The sequence below is a fragment of the Zonotrichia albicollis genome, chromosome 6, assembly GCF_047830755.1.
Source record: "Zonotrichia albicollis isolate bZonAlb1 chromosome 6, bZonAlb1.hap1, whole genome shotgun sequence".
Taxonomy (NCBI): Eukaryota; Metazoa; Chordata; class Aves; order Passeriformes; family Passerellidae; genus Zonotrichia; species Zonotrichia albicollis.
Window position 1 is genome coordinate 3,679,971 of NC_133824.1, and position 17,626 is coordinate 3,697,596.

The 17,626-nt window shown below is 49.6% G+C and overlaps 1 protein-coding gene across 3 annotated transcripts in view; it reads left to right on the plus strand.

Annotated features, from left to right (window-relative positions):
- The window catches only part of LOC102063581 (exocyst complex component 3-like protein 2), a 51,273-nt gene that overhangs the window by 22,016 nt on the left and 11,631 nt on the right, over positions 1–17,626 (plus strand). For all 3 annotated transcript variants that reach the window (XM_026791213.2, XM_074542306.1, XM_026791214.2), the window contains one exon: positions 1–17,626. This exon is cut by the window's right edge and continues 11,631 nt beyond it. The gene's annotated coding sequence lies outside the window, so the exon portion shown is untranslated.

Here is a 17,626-nt window from a genome sequence, read left to right on the forward strand (position 1 = left end):
GCCTGCTGGGAGAAACATGAGGCCTTTCTCTGCTGTGCCAGTGTCTGAAACCATGGCTCCTTGAAATCTTCACATGCAGCTGGATGCATGGAGAAGCCTGTCAGCCATGGAAGATAAAATTTTTGCACTTTTGAAGGAGAACCATGAGGCTCAAATCCCAATCCTATATGCAAAGGCCAGGAGAAAGATGAATGGGATATGGTTGAAGGACATTTCTTCAAGATTTCCTAGAGACTGCCATTCAGCTGAGTCCTGGAGGTTATTCCCAGGAGGTGGCAAGTGTGGAGGAGGGTTTCCCCTCACTGACTTCCTCTCTGTTTCCACCTCTTGTTCCATGAAATCTCCAATGAGATTGGAATTGCTGCACCTCATGGTGTCCCAGCATTGCAACCCCCAAGGGATCCAAGACCTCTGTCAGGGAATATTGCCTGGCTGATTGTGCTGGCAATGCCTGCAGGTCTGGGTGCCTCAGTTTACCCCACAAAGCCTGACCTGCACCAGGAGGGTGCAGACAGAGCTGCCTCTTCCCTCTCTCATGAAGGCTGTGACCTGCTTTGGGGGCAGCCTGCCATGGGGAGGTGTGGGATGGGGAGCTCCTCCTGTATGAGTTTTACAGCTGGCTCAATAGCATGGTCTTGCATTAATTTTTATACCTCAGTTACTGAAATTTCCTCTTGGAGAGGAAGAAGAAAACCTCATGGGAAGCAGGCAGTAAATGGAACTGCTTGTCCCAGCCTCTGGGTAAGGTCTCTGCTAGTTTTCAGATGTAAATAGGCAGTTCTGAAGGAAAAACAGTGATTTTTCATCCTGCTTGTCTATGGACTGGTCACAGACCCCAAGTGGGATGTGCTTCAAGGCCCTCCTTTGCTATTATGTGAATATAGAACATTACTGCTCCTCTTTGACACCATAACCAAGCAAGAAACTCTACCTCAGATGTGCCAGTGCTTTTCTGAGCAGCCTTACCCCTCGAGTCTGCTACCCTAACAAGGAGAAGGAAAATTTGTGCATAACCTGTCAATGTGTGTACTGGGGGACATGTCATGTCCTGGTACCCTGGGAAGTGCAGGTCCAGCTGGGTGCTGCCACATTCTGCAGGGCTGTGCCATCACCCCAGGGACACAGGTGCCCCATCCCAGAGCCCTCAGTGCAGATGGGGTCCTGGGAGCTGGAAAGGAGCCAGGACAGGTTTGTAATTGTCGTTGGCTTTGTTCATGATGCAGTGCTGAGTGTGGGGTTAGTGTCAGAGGAGAAGAAACAGGTTGCTCCATCTCCAGGGAGTCCTCTGGTGCTTTCAGGGCACCAGGAGACCTTGGCTCTGTTACACTTCGTCCCTCATGTCACTGAAGGGCAGTGAGAGCATCCCATGGCCTGCTTGCCCTTCCTGACTGCCTGGCTGCTCAAAAGGGCAGCCCTGGTGTCTCTAACATTTCATAGCTGCCCATTGTGGCTGCAGTGAGACCTCCCCTGAGATGTGGGAAGGCTGGGGAATCTGGGGGACCTGCAGCCTGGCTGGGTGGGCATGGGTTGGGCTGCAGGGCTGGATGAGCACCTGCCTTCTGGAGGTTGCCAGCCCTGCCAGGTACTGTGGGCCAGTCACCCTCCCCTCCTGCTGAATTGCACATTTTTTCAGGGAAGGGATGTCAGACCTGGATGATAGACCCTATTGTGATGGCAAGGTCAGGGTCAGCCTTTGCCAATGGGGATTTCGAGCAACAAGCCTTCCAGAGAAAGTAAATAAAACCCTCTCTGACATTTCCATCACTGTTAGGTTAAAAATAATCCTTCAGCATGTGGACAGCTCTGGCCATGCACACGTCGATGTTGATGTGTGTCTGTGCTGTTTGACATCTGCAGCCACACAGGGGTGTGTTCTGCTTGGAATCAGCAGCTGGGAGCCCTGAGGGGCACCAGGCTTGCCACTGCAGTGTGCAGATCAATCAGGTTTTGTAGCAGCAAATTTTTGCACCATATGTGAAAACATGCACTCATGGAGAGACCAAATAAAGACTTGAGTTTGTCCATGAGGTTTAATGAAGTTTTCCAGAGCCAGAGGGCCCAGGGATGTTGGCTGGGGGTGATGGGGTGGTGTGGAGGAAGATGGTGTGGGAGGGATGTCCTTGGGTACCCACAAATCACCTGTGGAGAGCAGATGGTGTGTGGGGAGGCTCCCTGGAGGGGAGGCAGTGGCAAGGGAACGCTGGGTCACTCCCTAGGACTGTCTGAGGTGATCAGGGAAAGAAGCAGAGGCTGCAGGGAAGGAGGACGAGGGATTTGCCTTGTTTGATGGAATGGATGAGGGATTTTAACCCACTCGATTATGTGACCTGAACTTCCCAAGTGATCCAGCCTCCTCCTTTCTAGCTTTCACCCTAACCTGGGGTTAAAGCGCTTGTGTGGGATTTGTGCCACTCTCTGAAGAGGGCTGGGAAGCAGGGTCACACTCAGGATCCTCCTGTAGGATTATCTTGTGGCCTTGGGATGTGGGCAGGGACAGCCCTGCCATTGCCACCTGCCTGCCAGCGCCATCATGGAGCTGTGCTATGCATCTCCCACTTGGCCTTTCTTCCACCTCTGTGAGCAGGATAGCATCACTCAGAGGCTCCCTGCACAAAGTCTCTTTCCCTCTCCCTTTTCACTTAAGGTTTCACTGGGATCCCCCTGGCACAAGGGCTGTGCCACTGCCATGTTCATCTATCATCCAGACACACTAGGCTTGGGATGTGGGCAGGAAGGAATGACAAGCTGCTCTGGCTCTTTTGGAAGCTGCTCCATCACCTCTCCAGCTCTGCTCGGGGCAGAAGGGCTCTGTGATGAGCAATGATTTGTCACCCGAGTGCCCCACACTGCTGGGGGCCAGGGTTTGGCTGGCTGCTTTGAAGTGTTACTACAGGGCCTCACCAGCACTCCCCTCATGTGAGCTGCCATCTCTGAGGGTCACCTTGATGCTGAGGGCAGTGGAAAGCAGATGCTCCTTAATTATGCTGCAAGGTCTGAGGAAACACCTGACATTTGCTGAAGTGCTGCCTGTTCTTCCCTGGTTTGTTTAGTGGCTTTGCCAAGGATGTGACAGGGAATGGAGGGCTTGATAGTGAAAACCACAGGTAATACTCTGGGACATGCTGAGTTCTGCTGGATATCAAATGTGCATGAGGAGAATCAATCTCTAAAACTGTAAGGCCTCAGAGAAGGCAAACCTTCTGATTGCAAAATTATATAGTGAATTGTGTTTTATTCCTGTTCCTCCCAAGAGGAGCCTGTCAATGATGGGAAACTCATATGTTAATCCCAATATTAATCAAAATAACTTGTACCCACCTTTTAGGCTTTCCTTTCCAGCACCCAGCTGGGAGTGATGCCTGGTCCACAGGTGGGGAAAGGGATGTGTGTGTGGCAGGCAACATGGCAAAAGCCACCACAGCCTATTACCCCCAGCACATCACTGAAGGTTGATTTTTAAGGCTGAAATGCCTGCCTTTACTGCAGCACCCCACGGTGCATGAAGAAAAGACGAGGAGGAGGCACTGTGTGTGCTGAGCTCTCTGCAGCAAGGAAGGGCTGGCCTGGATTCCCCAGTTTCCCCCGGTGGCCCTGGGAACACCCGAGCTGGGAAGGGTACACTCCTGGTGCCATCTAGTGGCACTGGGACATGGAAAGGACCGTGCCTCTTTCATGTTCATTATTTGCGTTTTTATTATGGGGCATTACAGGGAAATATTCCTACATGATGTATCATTTGTATGGGCTGTGAGTGGCCTCTTAGCAGAGTGTGAGACTTGCAGGACAACAAAACACTGTGAACTCAACTCTGCTGTAAAGTAGGATGCACAGACCACTGAGATGTGTCTGCCTGCACAGAGCACTTAGATGTGTCTGCCAGCCAGATAACCAGCAGGTTTATGGGAAGATTGTGAAAGACAGTGGTGAACAGGATAGGTGGGATGTGCCCTGTGCTTTACAGAAAGAGCTGGAGCTTGTGAGTGTGGAGAGGAGAGGTTGAGAGGCAGTGCTGCAGAGCCAGGACCCAAGAACATGATTTTTTCCCCATTCCACAGCAGCTGGGCTTCCTGCTGTAGTAAAGGGCTTTAGGATAAGGTTTTAATTTACTTAATCTGATCTACGGCCATATGGACACCTAAAGATGGGTTTCTGCCCTCACCCCTGGGTGACTCCTCACTACTTCATCATATGGCTCCACTGATGGCAAATTAGCAGCCAAAAGAAATAATCCTGCATGTGTTTGCCTTTCCTGTTTGCTTTTCAGGAGCCCTGGTTCCATCTCTCTGAGCTCCAGCTGCCAGCATCACATCTTCTAACTCTCCTTTCTCCTATTGCTATCCTGCTTTTCAGCCTGATCCCAGCTGCCATCCCTGAGCTGCCCCCTGCTCCAGGGGCTGTGGGTGCCTGTGCTGTCCAGCTTGGCTCACACAGCCTGTGTGGGACCATTGCCTATTGCCCCAGTGGGCTGTTCTAAAAGCGGTGCCAGTCTGCCAGCAGTTTAAACAAATGGACTGAGTTTAAAGCAGCTGCTGGGAAAACCCCTGTGTTTCAGGGCTGGACAAAGTACTTGCACGAGCAGACTGTCTGGAGCTGTTTGTCGTATTGTATGCCCTTGCAGGGTTTTGGAAAAATTATAAAGCCTATCTTGGTTCACAGATGAGTATTAGGGGTTTTTTTCTTCACTGTATTCTACCCTCTGAACTTCACACTGGTCTTTTGTGCCTAACAAAATGGGCTTGTACTATGAGGAATGATGTAATTTTATTTCCTTCCAGGCTGCCCAGTGCTGAGAAAGACCGAAATTTTCATTCCCAGACACTTGCTGTGGCTCCTGCTGATGGTGCCACATGGTCCATGGCCCATTGTGCCCATGTCTGCTGCGGTCTCTCCAAACTTTGGAGGGAGAAGAGGGTCCGGGAAGGGGGAGGATAAGCCCAAACTGAGGTGGTGCAGCTCAGGCAGAACCTGGGGTAGATGTTAAAGATGAGTTTTCACTGTGGAAGAGGGGGGCGAGCCCTTCAGAGCACAGGCTGAGGGATCATCCCTTGGCCGTGCGGGTTCCCTGGCACAGGGCCGGCGCTCAGGGCAGCCCCAGCCCCGGCCCTGCCGGTGCGCTCTCGGCACCGAGGGGCTCTGACAGACACTGCCCGAGCCGAGCTGCGGACCCCGGGCTGCCTCCTCCGGGCTCCGAGAGCCGTGTGGAGCCGGGATCAGCCGCTAGATGGGAGCAAAACCTGCGGGAACGGGTGAGCCCACGCGTGGGGCCGCGGAGCGGGGCATGCCCCTCAGGGCTGGCACGGCAGCGTTCCTCCTTCTGGACATGGCCCAGCGCCAGGGCCGACTGGCAGGGCCGACTACCCTTTGGCAACTGGTAGCTGATGTTCCTGAGCCCTGTCCCACCGACTGAGCGTAAAAACTCAGCACAGCCGAGCTGGACTTGCTTGTAGAGAGAAATTTGCCTCCTCCTCAGACCATCGTGAGTCCTGTCCTAACACCCAGCTGGGCCCTGGGGTGGCTCCCTGGTCCCTCAGCTGGGGGGAGCTTCCTTTTCCTCTCGCGTTTACACTTAGGTCTCCCACAAATTCCCACCAATTTATTTGTCTTTATTCCCTGAGATGTCAGCCCTGGCAAAAGTGCTGTGCCCATCCTTCCTTTGCCTCTGTGGGAAAGCCCTGCAGCCAAGGTCCCCTGCCTCGATGGGCTCTGGTCACGCCAGGGCTGCTGCAGCTGTCCTGGCTGTCCTGGCTGTCCCGGCTGTCCCTGGCTATCCTGGCTGTCCTGGCTATCCTGGCTTTCCTGGATTCCCTGGCTGTCCCTGGCTGTCCTGGCTGTCCCTGGTTGTCCTGGCTCAGGTCTATGCCCAGAGCACAGCAGGTGTCCTGGGAAGTCCTGGAGCAGGAGTTTATGCTGCAAGGGGAGAATGCCATGAGGAACAGGGTGCACTGTATCACAGCTCAAACCTGTGGTGGTTTCTGTATAGAGGTTGTCCTGGGATAGTGGGGATGAGCCTTCTGCTGTTTCATGTCCTGCATGGTCATTTTTGGTAACTGTCCTGTCAGCAGCACTTTCTTGGCTCCTTCTTAAACCAAACAAGCCCAGGCTGGTGGAGCTCAGGCCACAGGATCACAATCAAAAATAGTCATGCCTGAAATGTTTTCCCCAAGAGTGCCTGATAGCCACATGGGCAGGGATTACTGTGGGCACAGTGGGAAATGTCTCTGCACACCCAACACTTGTAGCAGGGAGGGAGGAGAAGTGGCAGTGACTGCCAAGTGCCCATGCCCTCTGAGGCAGACTGAGGCTCAAGGAGCAGAGCCCTGGCATCATCTTCCCTACAGCTTACATAAAAAACAGGAATCTGGAGGAATGTGGAGTTGCCAGCAAACCTTGGGCTTTCCTAACACAGGAGGAAGAGTTGAGTGAGTGGTTTCTGAGACTGATCAGGGAAGAACTGCAGTCACAGGACAGGGCCTGGTATCAGCCATTGTGGAGCTGAATTTCCCTGAAGACTGCTTTGCCTGCCCTGCTTTGCCTTCCCTGCTTTGCCTGCCCTGCCTTGCCTTCCCTTCCCACTTCCCATTTCTTTCTGTAAACAATTTTTAGTTCTTTGAGGGCCAATATTGTAGTATCCTAGGCCAAAGTAGTCTAGGCCTACTTTCTTTTCTAAATTGGTGTGGTTCTAAATTTTCTCTGTTGGTTCCTTCAGTGCTTTCTCAGACATCACATTTCTGGTCTGTCAATCATTCTCCCTTATGCCTTTTGGACTTGAATGCCAAGAGTGGACATTGCACAGTAGCCAAGTTCTGGCAATAACAGCTGGAGCAGGGGAGTTTCTTTCTGTGTTGTCCTGGTGTCCCTCCTTTGTGCATTTCCCAGTTGGAGGCTTCCTTTTTCACAGCAGTGTGCTGACACAGCCCATGACAGACAGTTCATGACCTGTCATTACTGCAGAATGTGTTTGAATTTTTGCAGAGTTATTACTGAATGGGCAATTTCCTCCCTGTGTTTGTACAGTTGTTTACTTCTGTTGCATTGCCATATGCTGTTCTTGTTGTGTTTGAACTGCATCCTATTGGTTTTTTTATTTTCCTGGATAATTCTGAGATCAGATTTTGTCTCCTATTGCTGGTCACCATGCTTGCAGTTCCTGGATAAGCATTCTCTGCAGTTCAGCATTCAAATCATTAATGAGTCTGGCTCAGACAAGGCTTCTGTGGACTTGCACTCAATACCCCCTGCAGTTTTGCTGTGATCATGGATCTCTATCCAGTTTTGTGTCTGTTCCACAGAAGTTTTCAAGAGCAGACCCCCAGCCCAAGGACCTGTGGTGCTTCCCAGACCTGTGCCAAGCCATGGTCAGCTCTCACTTATTTACATGAATGGTACTTGTGACAGTGCAAAAAACCTTGTTAAAGTCAACAGCCCAACCATCCCACCTGACCATGAACAAGAAATTCCTTACTGTGAGGGTGACTAAGCATTAATTTTCAAAAGGAGACTGGACTCAGTCCAGGTACCATGAGTGACATGGTCCAGGTCCTGCTAGAGCAGGCAGATTGGACTGGATGACTTTCATGGTGCCTTCCAACATTACCCATTCCATGATTCTGCAATCCACAGCTGCTCTGCTTTCAGGGAAGTGAAACTCCTGCCCTGGAGGGAAAGCAAATAGATTTAGGCAGAGCAAATTTAATTTAAAACAGTCTTGGTATCATTCTCATGCTGAAAACTCTTTAATTCTACTGATATTTTTCCAGGAAATGTTTTTGAAGATCATCACTGTGTGCTCTTGGCCATTGAGGTGGATGGCTGCAGCAGGGCCTTTCCAAATACACTGTGCTGGGACAAGTTGGGTAGATGAAATCCACCTCTGGAAGCCTCTGGTTTATTTAGGCTGCCATGGGGACACAATTTGTTAGTATTATCCTATTTAACTTACTATTTGGCAGCATCACTGGCATAAGCAGCCCCCTCTGCATGTGTGACCTCCCCTGGGATAGAGCAGCTTCTGGAAGCTGGGCAAGTGCTGAGGGGGATGGCAGAGGCTGCTTAAGCCAAGGCTGCTGCTGGAGCAGATGCAGCTCTGAGCACTAAAATGGTGTTCCTGTGATGTTTCCCATGCCTCAGTACCAGCAGCTGTGCTGCAGCTTTCCAGTTGCTCCCCAGATGCCTGTGCCACGGTTTTACATTCATCTCCTGGAATCTGAATTGCTTGTTTTTCTTCATGTAATTCCTTCTTGAACTTCAAGGGATTAAGGAATTTATGATTCAGCTGAATTCCCAACATGCTGCACATCCTCCTACCGCACTGGGAGGTTTCTTCATGCCTTTAATATTATGTTCTGAGGAGCTGCCTGCTCATCTAAATTCCTCTTTCCTCTTAGACCAACGTGCCCCAGGGTCTCCCCTGTTTTATCTGTGTCTGTAATCTGCCCTCACTTCATTTTTCCCGTTCCTTCTGTCCTGAGAATTGACATTTCTCTGGTCTTCTTGTACCTGGTCCTGTTTTCTCTGCCCAGAGCTGGATCCTTTCTCCCACCCATGAAGAGGGGATCAGAAAGCAGTAAAGTGTACTCAGTGCAGGGGTGAGGAGCACTTCCCAGGCTGTCTGTGGAGGCTCAGGCTCACAAGGGGCATCCTTAGAGTTGAAGCAGGGCAGCCCCAATGTACAGCTAAATTGGGCTTCTCTGGAAGGAGTGAGGGGGACAACAGCAGAGCAGGGGACACTGGAAGGAAAGTGTGATCTCTCCAGAACTGGGGGATGTAAGAGGTCTGAGGAGGAGGATAGCACAGAGGCTGAGGGCAGCCATGCCTCACCCACATGGGTGCCTCCAATGCTGACAGGCTCTGCCCAGCACAAAGCTGTTTCGGGAATGGGAACTATCCTGAATGGGTGCACTCCAGATAAACCAGTCCTGCAGCTGGGCCTCAGGCTGAAAAGTCTGCAGGATCCCTGGGGACAGTAAGGCACGTGGCCCTGGGCATGGCTGTCACACACCAATGCTGTGCCTCAGTTTCCATTCTAAAGCTGCAGTGCTGGTGCTGCTTGTCCTGCTGTGTTTTGCCAGGTGTGTCCCAGCTGTGGGAAGGTGCAGGAGTTTGTCTGTCCTGTCTCACTGCAGGGCCCTGCAGGCAAACCTAAGCTGGTTTCTGTAGAAAAAGCTTAGGTTTGTGTGTCCTGGTCTTCAGCAGGCTCTGAGCTGCCAGACCCCTGGGGTTAAGCTGTTTGTTTAGGGCTGTCCCTCTCCAAAGCCAGCAGAATTCTGGGGCTTTACTGAAGGGTTGTGAGGATGCAGGAAAAGAAGCGATTCTGGTAAATCACGTGTCTCAGGGGTTTTGAAACTGTCCAGGCTGCCAGACATGACACAAGCTCGGATTTCAGCGTGCTTTAAGCACCCTGTCAAAAGCAAGGCTGCAGCTACCAACAAAAGCAGAGCATGGCCTGAGTCATTTGCTTGGAAAATCCAGATCCCAGTTCTTCCATTTGTGGACAAATGACAGAACACTGCCCTGGAGAAACAGCACCAGTGTTTATGACTCTGTTCTGGAGGAGCACTCTGGGTTCATTTAGATGCCATCTGATTTCTATTTTCATAAAAGCAGAGATGTTTATGTTAGCCTCAAATGTTTTGCACAATGCTGGGCTGCTATGGTTTCACCACTGATAAAATTTCCCTTCCACCTCAGAGAGGATGCAGATGGGTGCCTCTCTCCTGGCCATAAATGAGATGGGTGCCTCTCTCCTGGCTGGGGACAATTCCTGTGCTGGCCAGGTTCTCCTGGGACTGCCAGGCTCTGCCAGCACAGGCAGGGCAGCACTGCCTTGCTACTGATGTGCTGAGGCTTTGACACCAAGAGCAAAGGCTGTTTTCAGCCTGGGCTGGCGCCTCCAGCATCTCCCCCAGGGCTGTGCTCGGAGCTGATGCCAGGGGTCCTGGACACAAGGCCAGCAGCCTGTCCTCTCACAGCCACTGGCTTGGGGAAGGCACTGTTGTTGCCAGAAGGATCTCCCCTGAAGTCTCCACTCCATGCCTGTGTGCAGAGAGACATGTCCCAGTATGAATGTGTGGTCAGTAGAGGCTGCAGGATGGGTCTAGACCATGTAGAGGTTGCAGAAGCTGAGCTTGATTAACTTGGCAAAAAGGAAGATAAAGGACAATTTGACAGCAACCCACATGAAAGGTGGTAATGATGGTGACAGTCAAAATTTTTTCAGTATCAGCAGGTGATACACCAAGGGAAAACGGGCACAGGCTGTGGTTCAGAAAGCTCAGGTTAAACATCAAGGAAAAACTTCTTCACTAGGAGAGGATTCAGCCCAGAGAGGTGGCAGACTTGCTGCCTGAAGGTTGTGCAAGACTTCTCTAGGCAAAGACACAGGATGACCTGGGCTAGTGTTGGCAGTGGTGCTGTTTTGAATGGGAAGGTGGAGTGGAGCCTGCAGAGCCCCCTTCCAGCAGTGGTATCATCCTGTGAGCCCCACAGCCAGGCCAGACTGACTGACAGCTTGTGCGAGTGTTTATGTGCAATGGAGCATCACTTCACTGGCTGCAAATAAACAGCAGGTGGGGGCTCTGTGGGCTTTGGATAAGTTTCTTCCCAAGTACAATGCAACAGGGAGGTGGATGGAGCAGAGGGCTGGGGTGAAGGACACATCTGTAATTTTGTAACATTGACCTGTTGTACTAAGAGAAAGGGCAAACAAAGAGAGGGAAAGCATAATAGACAGTGGGGTTTGCATCTCCTCAAAGGCAGGAATACTTTTCTTCACCCCACACCACGTGGAACAGACAAAGTCCCTACCAGGGACCAGGTAAGAGCAGAATAGAGGGACAGGAATTTCCTTGTGTCACTGAATGGTCCTTCCCAGTCTGAGACATGCTGGCATCAAGGACCTACATTTTTGTATTGCAAGGCTCCCAAGAGGCTGTGGCAAGGCTGGAATTTCCCACAAGGCCCTGCTTTCTAAGTCATTGAACCAAGAAGTGGTGCTTACTTGGAATGTTTGTTCTTGTTAACATGACTGAGGAATAAACACATGTCCCAGCTGCTCACAAGGACATGAGGCAGAGCTCCAGGCTCCCATTAAGTCCAGAGCAAAAGATTTGGGAGTTTTTTATGAGGTAAAGTTGACTGGAATTAATAAATGCAATTTATGGGATTTATAAAGGGTCTCTTGTAAAGACATTTTCTATTTAACATAGCATCATCTCTGTTTTGTTTTTCTACTGGGTGACAAGAAGAAAGAGAACAGAAGACAATTTTTGTGAAGAAATATGGGAAGACTGACTTACCAATGTGACCTCTTACACTGCTTTTGGAATTGAAAATGAGATTTGGCAATGTCTGAGGGTGACCTTTCACAGTGTCACTCCCTGCTTCTCTTGAATCTCTGGGCACTACACCAAAATTATTAAAATAAACACAAATTTCACATAGTATGGAGCCAAATGACCCAATCTGCAAATCTCAAACATTTTGGGCATCTGGGAGCGGGTGCAGGATGGCAGCATGGCTCAAGCCAAGGAGCCCAGCACCCTCTCCATGCCAGTGTCAAGAATAGATGCCCAGGGATAGCTGGAGTGGTGGGAGAGGCACAATCCACCCTCTCATACTCTCCCATACCCCAACACTTTTCAGCTTACACATTTCCTGAGCCAGAGCAGTGTCTGTATTTGAGAGCTCTCAATGTTGTTTTGTTCCTTCTGTCCCTTCTCCATCCCTGACTGTTTCCTGCTTTCAGCTGAGCAGTAACCACAGCATCCTGCAGCAGGAGATGCTGCAGCCTAATTACACCTTGTGCAAAAAAAGCTTCAGTTTTCTGTTTTTGGGTTATGCACCTATTGTCTTCATCTGAAACCTCTTGTGTGTGCAGAGACAGTTCTCCTCTTTTCATCCTATTTATTCTTCCAGTATTTCACAGACTCCCATCCTCACTGGCCCATTTCCAGCCTGAGGAGTCCTGTCCTGCTCATGCACAAGCTCTGCCATGTCTCTGGACTTTCTCCTCTGCTATCACATCTTCAAGGCAAAGGGACCCAAATGGCAAAATTTCTGAGCTGGGGCTGCCATGAGTTTTTGTTATGACATGATTTTCTGCTCCACATTTGTTTGCTTTTTCCACCTCTCTTAGTAACTCCTCACATTTAATTTGAGGTTTCTTCTCTCTTCCTTGCATTAGGTAACATTTCTACAGAGATAGAAATGTTAACTAATGCCCAGGGTCTCATTTGGCTCCCCTGATTTGTATGTAAAACAAGAATTTGTTTCCCTTTACATAATCTCCTCTGCCACTTGAACACCTGTTTGCTAAGCATCCTAAGGTCACCTTTACTGCCATGAGCCATTTGGTATCATCTGCACAGATGTCACCTTCCTGCCCACCTTGCCCAGGTTTCTGCAGACATCCCAGCACAACCCTGCATAGGAGAGCAGCCCTGCAATTTGAAAATTGCACCTCATTTCCCATCCTTGCTCTGTTACTTGTTCTTGTGAGAGCCTCTCACTCACCTATTGCTCCCCAGTTTCTCTCTGAGCCTATGGCAAGAACTTTCCAAATGCCTTTTGGAAACCTCAGTAGGCCACAGCCTCTCCCATGTGCTCTCCACAGAACCCCTGGCGGTGGCTGAGGTGCCAAGCTGGGCTGGTTCTTCCCTGCTGAATCACCATGAGAGAGGCTGGTGACACCTGACACAGGGGCCCAGGCTCTGTGGGTGTCTTCCAGGTTATTTGAAGGCCTCCAAGAGCTGCCCTTGCTGCAGGGTCTGTGCCTGCCACCCTGCAGACCCTGTTCTGGAGGGAGCTGGCTGGTCCCTGCTCCAGTGGAAGGCACTTCTGGAGCCACACTGCAATGGGGATACTGATGCTTTGTGCTCCTCCAAGGCTCACCAACAGATTTAGGCCCTTCCCACTTGAATCTGCTCCAAAAGGAGACAGATCTGCCAGGTTTCCCAAGTCTTTGACACCTGTCTGTCCAAGCATATCACAGACCCTCTCTTTGTCCTTCCACACATTATATTTGAGTTTTGCACCTCAGGGCAGATGGTTCCCTCCTTGCCTTGCCCAGTGTTTTGAATTTTGTTTCATGAGAATCACAGAGCAGCAGATGGGGACTTGCTGGTGAGGCTGCTGCCTTCCAGCAGGGATGTCCCAAATGTGGTCTGGAGGACAGCTCATGGGAGAACCCACAGCACCCATGACAATGGCATTCCTCCTTCCTTCTCATGATCCTGGAGGTTGTTCACTCAGTTTCAGCTAAAGCTGTGAGTACAGAGGGGGTCCTCAGCTTTAGACCCTGTAGATTCTATTTTCCTAATTCAGAAATCAATATGTGAGGGGAACATTGTGGCAGAGAGTAAGCATGTCTGTGGAAATGACACACAGATGATAGCTGAGGAAAACAGATTATTTTTTGGGGTTACTTAATGGTAAAACCAGTATTTTTTGTTGTGGTGGGGAAATGACCCATTTGTGAGTGGGAGGGAGTGCACATGTTTGGGGCTGCTGTTCATGTGACAGTCACCCTCTCTTGGTGTGTCCCATGTGGGGCTGGCCCTGCTGTTGGCTTACAGCAGTGCAGTGAGGTGCAGACAACTTTGAATACAGGAAAGTGATTTAAATTGCCAGATTCCCAGGAGATGCCAGAAACAAAATTGTTCCAAAGCTGTAGAGTTTCTTTATGTGGGTCCTGAGGCCCTGAGCTGGAGTGGAGGTGCCAGCTGCCCTGGGGCATGGGATGGGATCTGGGTTATTTCCTCCAGGCTGGCTTGGCGTCGATGCTCTCCTTGGCCAAGGACACAACGACCTTTCTACATCCCTTCCTTTCTGTAAGGTAGTTAAAAACTTGCTTGTTCCAGCCTGCAAAAGCTAATTTACAAATGAAGAAAAAACCTCTAGGGCTGTGATATCCAGCCTTCAGCAAGACCAACACCTTTCTGGAATACACTAAGGAGTTCCAGGAAGAAAATTCTGCCTCAAAGCATTGACTTCCCAGAGCTAACCTTCTGTTGGAAAATACAGTGATTCCAGAATAATAGCCTTCCATATCCTGGGCTTTTCCCAGCACAAACAGTTGCCCTGTATTTCCTGGCCAATTAACCTGTGTTGATTGAGATGCAGCTTGGCAGCATGAACAGACATGGTCAGGGAGAATGGAAAATTTTATGTTAAATCCTGTGGTAAGAATTCACTGACTTTATTCAAGGCTGGAAACTTTCAGATAGAAAAGTGAAACTGAAACGTGTGAAACAAGAGAAAAATTGGAGTTATTCACTGAGCAACAGGGAAAGTAGGGGGGAAGTGACCTGTTGTGGCAGAGCTGTGGTCTTGCTGCACCAACAAGACATTGCAGGATCTTTACATCTCTGATTTCTGTGTCCATCATTTCTGTTATTCCCTTATTATAACTGTTTTTAAAGGTGAAAACTGGCACCAGAGGCATGTGGGTCAGCAAAAACAGAAGGCAAATATTATCTCTAGGTCCTTCTGCAAGGGTGGTGAGGTGTGTTTCATCATGTCAGAGCAGGAACAGCTCTTCCAGGTTGACTCTTTATTTTTCACACAGATCCCATCATGCATCTGGTCAGGGATGATGATAGAGGCGCTGGGAGGAGAGGAGATGAACAGGGATGGGGGCAGTGTATGGTAACAGCATTGTCTGATGAGAGTCCTGGAGCAGCTGTGGTCCAGAACAACTGAAACCATCCATGAAGTGTGATTACAGTGCTTGGCACTATTCCTGAGCTGTCTGTTCCTCATTTGCACTGCTGTCCCTGCCACATCAGTTTTGCAACAGTTGAAGAAAAAACCCAACAAAACCCAGCCATTCATGGTGGTCAGGGAAGGAATTTGAGACTTGGAATTCCCGCAGGGATGCTCCCTGCCCTGTTCATGCCCCAGCAACATGTAACACTGGGACTTTCCTAGTCACATCCTGCATCTCCTTGCTGGCACCTTTTGCATCACAGTGCCCCAGGTGTTGCACAGCAGATATCAGAAGGGAAGGTGGTGGGAGAGTTTGCTCCATTTCCAAACTTGTTGCCTTAGCCTGATTGAAAATCTGAGCTGGTCTGGTGGCCAAAGAGTGCCCAGGGATCTTTGGGCAGGGCTCAAAACCAGCTGTGAGACCATGACTGGTCCTAGGGCTGGCCACATCTGTTTTATTCCTGCTCTGTGAAATGCAGAACAGCCCCTTTTCCCAGTGCACAGACAGAATAAGCATTTGTCACTGAGCTCTGATCCTGGGCACAAGGGACCATCTAAACAGACAGCTGGTCCAAGGAGGGACAAGGGCAAGAACCTCTTCTCCCACTGAAACAGCAGTGGAGTTTGAGTTGGTGGGAGCAGAGTGTGATTTCTGCAGGGCTATTGCTGTGCATCTGGTCTGAAAAAAAGTGTGGTCCACTTCTTGAAGAATTTTTTGGCTTGGCTTGATTCCATTTATATTGGCAGCTGAAGCATGTTTCAGTGGTACCAGACAAATGCTTTGCACTGGAAATATAAAGCAAGCAGCACCTTGTAGCAAAGATTTTTTAAGGCTAGTCCTATCCAGATTATCTATGTGCTAAATCTATGCAGAAAAAAATGACTCAAAATCACTTGTGTAGCTAAAACCAAGTATAGATATAGAAATATGGATTGTATTATATTGAGCCAACTTGCAAGTTTTAGGCTGAACTATACAGATTGTTTGCATCCGGTTTCCGCAGCCATTGTTAAGGAGACTTGAGATTGCTTGAAGTTCTCTTGCCAATGTTTTCTTGAAATGAGGGATAAGTTAAAGCAAACAAACTCAAAGTGAAGCAAACACAATTCAACTGTGTGGAGAAAAGCCAATAAAAATAATACTTATGTCCTTATTTTTGGCTTGATGTGGGCTGACCTATTGGACACACATTGTGATGTCAGCTGGACCGGGACAAGATGATATATGTGTGTACTGCTCAGAGACACTGGACAGCTCTGCTTGGCTGGGGACCAAAGTGGCCTCTTCCCCACAGAGATACAGGCTAGAGAGCATATTGGGCAGGAAAGGAAAGTGAGAGAGCAGAGGAAACATGAGACCAGGGGCTGAGAGGGCATGTGCATTCCTGGGCTGATGAAATTGCCATCTGTCTTGGTTCTCTGCAGGGTAAACACAGCGCCCACAGTGCCAAGGAGGCTGAGGACAGCAATTGTGCAGCTGCTGCTCTGAGGGATGTTCAGCTGCCATGGGCTCCTCCTGTGCACCTCTGAGCTTTGTTTTACCATCATCATCTCTCTAGGTAGATCTTAGGAGGAGTTTTTTAGCCAAATGTGCAATTTCTACCTGGGCTCTGACTGCAGAGGTTTCCTCCTCTTCACAGCTGAGCAGCCACATTGGGGATTTCTAAAGGTCACACCACTGATGAATTATCTCTTTCCTACATGTGATAAATTAGAAAGCTCAGTCTGCTTTTCAGAGCTATCAGGTCCCCTCTGGGACCAACACCGTGTGTCCCTGACACTCAAGAGGCAACTTGGTGCTCAATTCTTCTTGCAGTGAGCCCCAGAACAAAACACTCTCCAAGCTCCCCATGGCCAACTCTCCACACTGCACAAACACAGTTCATTCCTTTATTTCCTTTTCTTCTTAGCTTTGGTGGGTTGTTGTCAAGGTAAGCAAGGTAGAAACATCCGTCAGGACCCCATGGGGATGGAGGCTGCTGATCCCCATGATCTCCAGTCCATCAGCTGATCCTGTGCCAGCAGGATCAATGCCTGGATCAATGGGAGGGGTTCCTTGGGACCCCAGCAGACACAGCTCAGCATATTTCTGGCTTGGTGTAAGTCAGGGACATTTCTGCCCCAGCATTGTGCAGTGCACATGAACATTCTCTGGTTCTGTGGTCATCTCCTTCCTGCTCCCCCCTCAACTGATCTTATAGTGTGCAGCATTTAGACAATTTGGTCTGGCTATAAGAGCTGATAAGTGATGCTTGATTGTTGCCATCTTGTTGCAGGGGCTCCATACTGTTGTCTCCTTATCACTAAAGTTTCATACTTTCTTAGTGTTTCTCGTGAGCAGCTCCTCAGAGCACTGACTCTTTCTTCTTCACAAAGCAGCCAACAGACCAATTCCCCACTCACCCAGCCAACCCACTCTTATATAACACTCTTCTTCTCATTGGCTACAGCTGTGGCCTGTTAAAGTCAGGCCTGTTCCTAATCTTTGATAATTGGCCCAGCTGCAGCTCCTTAGGGGTAAGATGACTTTCTACACTATCTTTATTTTCTTATATTCTATCCCCCTACACTTGATGACCTTCATTAGTGGCATTATTTTAATTCAACTGCTTGAAGGACAGATGGGAGAGCAGTTCTATGCTGAGAAACACATGCCTCTGCTTTAAGGAAAATGCTCTGATCTGGGTAGATGGCAGCTAAAATCCGGGCTAGGAAAGAGCTCTGGCCAAGCAGCTCAAGAAGGGCCTCTGTTTTCTGGATGCTGTGGCTGAAGGCAGGGCTGAGTTTAGGACAAGAGGCTGTTTGTGGGACTGATCACTTACAGATTGGTGAAGGTGTATCTGTGGTTCCTGTGGCAGAGGGGCAGTGGAGGGCTGGGTAGGGCACTCCTTGCTCCATGCTCTCCTCCTGTGTAGCTCAATTT